This window comes from Medicago sativa, chromosome 2 (assembly GCF_051527215.1).
Source record: "Medicago sativa cultivar Bolivia chromosome 2, Bolivia_mono, whole genome shotgun sequence".
In the NCBI taxonomy this organism is placed as follows: Eukaryota; Viridiplantae; Streptophyta; class Magnoliopsida; order Fabales; family Fabaceae; genus Medicago; species Medicago sativa.
Genome location: NC_140750.1, coordinates 58,349,603 through 58,355,253, shown reverse-complemented (window position 1 = coordinate 58,355,253; position 5,651 = coordinate 58,349,603). Strand labels below are relative to the sequence as shown.

At 30.5% G+C, this 5,651-nt stretch overlaps 1 long non-coding RNA gene across 3 annotated transcripts; it reads left to right on the top strand.

Annotated features, from left to right (window-relative positions):
- Window positions 1-1,651: 1,651 nt before the first annotated feature.
- Window positions 1,652-3,514, top strand: LOC146949287 (uncharacterized). Of its 3 annotated transcripts, none has more exons than XR_015027207.1 (3): window positions 1,652-1,924; window positions 2,929-3,041; window positions 3,130-3,514. It is a non-coding gene; the product is annotated as an uncharacterized LOC146949287 (long non-coding RNA). The 3 variants fall into 3 exon arrangements; XR_015027206.1 differs by having other exon boundaries at window positions 1,653-1,924; window positions 2,934-3,041; XR_015027205.1 differs by lacking the exon at window positions 1,652-1,924 and having other exon boundaries at window positions 2,486-3,041.
- The last annotated feature ends 2,137 nt before the right edge of the window (window positions 3,515-5,651 follow it).

Sequence of the window (5,651 nt, the reverse complement as noted above, 5' to 3'; positions counted from 1 at the left end):
GAGAAAAAATAAGAAAGGAAGTTGGAAAAGTGGACTTACAAACACTATATGACTTACAAAGTTATGGTGAAATACTATATTGCCACACAAACCATTAATGAATAGCCAAAACATATGTGAGAAGTAAGAAAGATAAACAAAAATCACAATACAAAGTTGAAATATACCACAAAAAATTGCATGAAGAAAGTGATCATCATCCAAAACCAAAATTTATAGTATGATAATTTGTTTGATGAAGATGTAAAGGAATATGAAGGAATGTAAAATCTACTTTATTTTACTGGACGGAGGAGTTTATATTTATCACATATTTTGTAACCGAAGATTAGGTAATTGATATATTCAACTACTATCTCTTTTAATTTATTACATATAAATTGAGGCAATTGTATCTTTTTTTTGACTTAAACACAACGATGATTCAAAGAGTTTACATATCACATTTTTTTTTTGACGTTTACATATCACATATATATATATTTTGTAACCTAAGCTTAATTAATTAGTCTATTTAACTTCCGTCAAAAAAAAATAGTAGGCAATGAGTTTTAAGCATAATTAAAATATAATGAGGATTGGACTATGAAGGGATGTTCAATAAAGCACTACTAAAACATAAAATATAGTGGGTGTGTTTAATTAGAGATGAAATTAAGAGATTTGAGAGATGATATGAACCTTTTCTAAAGTGCTACATCAACATAAAGCTTGCATGAGAACAACTCAAGTTTCCTTTACAAAGATATATAGATAGATAGATTGATGTGCTAAAGTTATATTTTAAAAATAATATGACAATTCTTTAATAAAAATGACAATAGACATTATTGAAAATTGTAACTAATTAATTGATTAATTGTGTGGTTAAAATTGTAGGGTGCATTATCGGATTTGGATTCTCTCCATTGAAACCGTGGTTGCTTGTTAAAAATTATATTATTTAGCTTAAACTAAATGTATAGTTATGTAACAACAATAGAATAGAAATATAAGTATATAGCACGTATCTAAAGATGTAACTGGGGCCAAAAGAATGAATGAATGGTTTCACGTTAGAAAAAGTTCCACTATAACTCTTAATAATATTGATTATTATAAAACAAACTTTAAAAAATGAAATTATTGTTAACTAAATTATATAAATACTAAAATTGGTTAGAAGAACAGTTGAAATAGAAAATTACCAGGATAGGGAATAAGAGTACATCTATAGTGAAAAGAGAAAACATAGCAGATTCGATGGAGGAAGTTACTTTCATAATTCATTAGAAAATCACTTGAGAGTTCATTCAAAGACACTTGTTGGAAACTTGGACAGTCATGATGATTTGAGTTGACAGAGACTTAAGATAAAATGAAGCTTAACTTATTTGATGATGACCATCACAAAGGCTAGGTATATATATGCGTTGGAAGGTGAAGCTTATTGGAGTCCATCAGGCAAAGATAAATTTAAGGATAAAAAGAGTGTTATGGGAAGAAAAAAAGACAACCAATGTCGTGAATGAATCTTTAAATGAAACATATCCTATTTAGTTCTTAGGTTGAGAACGTTACTCCATGATAAAAGAGCATAGGTAACTGATGCATAAAAGGAAAGGAATAGGTATTAGGTAGATTAACGTATGCATGCATAATAAAGAATGGAAAATGATTCATGTACACCCTTTTTCTATACCACTTTGTGTACACCCCTTATGTGGCAGGGATATTTTAGATATTTCACCATTTTCTCTTCCATTGTCCTCTTCTCCTTTCTCTCTCTAAACCCACAACAGATCTCTCTCACCACCATCTGCAACAAAGAAAACGAGATCCAAACCTCTCTCACCACCATCGCCGCCACACTCTAAAGCCGAAGAAAACGAGATCCAAACCTCTCAACGCACATATCCATCAGCTTCTCCCTCTTTACAAACCAGTATGATTTCTTCAGTTTAATTTTGCAGTGTTTTCTTCAGGATTGAAAATCCTAATATTCTCAATTATGTTCTTGTTTGAGATTTACCTCATTGTCATTGTTTTTTCGTTTTCTGTGAGATTCATTTAGAATCAGTGTTTTTTCGTTTCCTTTGAGAATACAATTTGGGATTCATTGTTGTTTATATATGACTACACATGTTGATATGTGTTTGTGAGAAGATTGAATTGTAAATTTATAATTTGATTTCTAATTTTGAAAGAATCACATTGGTGCAGAATCCCTTTGATTTCTAATAACTTCAATTTTGTTTGTGTTTGATTCTTCCATTTTTTTGATATTTCTTTTGTTGTTTGGTTAGTGCATGACAATCTTTGTGTGTCAATACCATGTCCCATTTTTAGTTTCAAATAGATGTATAATATTTTTAAAATCTTTGTAGCTATTGTCAGATTGCTTCATTTTAGCCCCTTGTCTATATGATATTTGCTACATATAGTTTTAGAGGGTCTTATTATGTTGATGCTCGCATTTGATGGGAATTGCATATGTGTATGGGATGGTAATTTGTGTTGGTTAAGTGAATCTATTTTAAGTTAGTTTGTCTGAAACATGTTATACATAGAAGAACATTCATTTATCATTGAATTATTGTTAGTAAAAAATTATAAGTTTTCCCCAAATTATTTAGTCTGTCTTTGGTTGTTCCTCTAAATGATGTCACGTAGAGAGTTAGTGTCAAACTCTTAATCAAAAGAATTGTGGTCACACTTTTATTAAAAAATGGTCAAGTGCTAAAAAATTGAAGAAAAATATGTGGTTACGTCTTTATTAAAATATGGTTAAGTGCAGATAATTTTTTGTTAGTATGCCTATCATGACATACATAGGAAAACATTAACTTGTCACTATATTATCTCTAGAACGATCTTTAGTTTTTGTGAAAAATGTGTGATTATAACATGTGTTTGTATTTTAGTTATAAGATGGATTTTTTCATATAGTTCAGGTAAACAAGTGGGGGGCGATCTTGGTGTTTTGGATAGTGTTGTTGTATGTATGACACTGTTTTATGAGTTGTAGGTGTTAGTGATTTGATGATGCAAGGGATATCGATGTAAGTACTCTTTAACTAATTACGATTAATGTTTATGTAATTGTTCGTCTCTTATGTTTTTAATGCATAATCGATGTTTATTTTTTAGGCAAAGATAAGAAATCATGTGCTGCACAGATGGGCTGGTTGAAATTAACAAAGATTTGTCCGCTGCACATAAGAGCAATATTATGGAGTCGCCGTTCCGATATCTATTGAACATGAAGACCCCCATAAAAATGAATGGAAATGTGTTGAGGGAATTATGGCCTAGTTGGGATGCAAGGAGCTTTGGTTTCTTGATTGCATAATTTTTCTGTTGTTAGGTTGATCCACTTAAAGACAACTAATTTTAAACGTAGGAAAAATTAATGACTACGCCATAGTGGCAAAATTGTGGTTACATTGTTCATTTCTTTAGTTATATGTAATTTTCTTGTGTAAACAATATCAATTTATCAGTGAGATATAAAATATTACTACCTTCCATGTTACTTAAGCTCTAAATTGGAGTAGTTTTCTATTGTCATGTTGGTACGCTTATAGACAATGTTAGATAATTTATCACTTGTAGTATAAAAAAGGTGTCACCTTCCATGTTGCTTGGACTCTGAATTGCAGTTGTTTTCTGTTGTGACGTCGATGAATTTTATATTGTTCAAGTTTTTGGTTATCTTTATTTTTCCGATGAATTTTTAAGATAATTTATGAGTGAACAACAAAAATTTATCACCTTCCATGTTGTTTGGTCTTTGAATTTGAGTAGTTTTTGGAATTGCAGTAGTTTTCTTTTAATATGTGTAAACAATATCTATTCGAGCCAATTTGTCATTGAGATATACAAAGTTAGCACTATTCAGGTTTTCAAAGTGTTCATCTTTACGCACGCAAACCTCTGATGAAATCAAAGACGCATTTTAGACTCCAAGAAACATTATGGTTACACCTTTGATATCACCTCATAACAGTACAAGATACATAAAAGGGGAACACTCGTGATATTTCTCTGATAAGTTTAGAGAAATCTCAAAAATTGTAAGGATTTTTTAAAAATTTGATAGAGTTGGAAAACTAACCAAATTCTAAATCTGTTTAACCACTTTTTATCAAAGGAGTAACTGCAATTTTTGAGTGTCCAAATTATCATTGATTGTAACAGATGGATATCATTTCACCTCTCAGTCATGGTCATCAATAGAGATTCACTAATGTGCCTGAATGTACTCCTTCCACAAAAATCACATGGAGAAATAGACGAGCATGAAAATAAAAAGGTATTATCACGCCTAAAGACGGACAAGTTCTAATTTATGAAAAAATAGTGGTCACGTATTTGTAAAAATGTGGTCATACAGACCATATATTTGGCTAGTTTATATTTCCCAAATGTAAATAATTTCGTTTTAGGCGAATCGAACGCATAATCTCATTTGATCACTGCACTAAAAGCATTTCCAACCATAAATAACCTGTTTTACAATCGGCAAGTTTATCACGCCTAAGGACGGACAAGTTCTAATTTATGAAAAAATAGTGGTCACATATTTGTAAAAATGTAGTCATACAGACCATATATTTGGCTGGTTTATATTTCCCAGATGTAAATAATTTCGTTTTAGGCGAATCGAAGGCATAATCTCATTTGATCACTGCACTAAAAGCATTTCCAACCATAAATAACCTGTTTTACAATCGGCAAGTTTATCACGCCTAAGGACGGACAAGTTCTAATTTATGAAAAAATAGTGGTCACGCATGTGTAAAAATGTGGTCATACAGACCATATATTTGGCTATAAAAAATGTAGTCAAAACTCATATAAACCTTGTCAAATTAAAAAAAAAAAAAGCTCGGTCTCTGCAACACGTAAAATGTAGTCAAAACCCATAGTTTCAAATAGAAGTTGTAATGACATATGTGATTGTGGTTGAAGCAACTGCAAATGCAACATTGTAAGTTGTAATTGGAGTTATTTCGAGTTTTCGTATATACCTTTTTACCATAAATATAATTCACAAAGACTCACCTTCAAACTCTCCCTAATTAACCCTTAAAAATGTTTATATCAGACAACCCATTACAACGAACTAAGTTACATGGTTGAGTACATCATTATGAACACTAAAAATTGTATTGGTTTTCTGTTGTGAGCTGACAAACTTATAAACAACCAATTTTAAACACGGGAAAAAAAACATGGTTATGCCTTTGTGAAAGTGTGGTTATACCCTTCAACAATTTGGTTGTATGTAGTTTTGTTCTGAAAACAATATCTTTTAAAGTCAATTTATCACTAAAATAACAAAAGTGATAGATATTATATGTTTCTTGGATTCTTAATTGTCTTAGTTTTCTATTGTGAGGTTAGCAAACTTAGAGACAACCAATTTTAAACACAGGAAAAAAAACATGGTTACGCCTTTGTAAAATTGCGGTTACAAGCTTTAGATATTTGGTTATATATAATTTTCCAGTGAAAACAATATCATTTTAAGACAATTTATCACTAAATTATCAAAAGTGATACAATGTGGTGAAAATAATATCATTTTAAGGAAATTTAAGGCAATATATGTTTCTGAGTTTAAGCTATTTACTCATATTGTACAAATAAAATAGAATAGCAGCAAA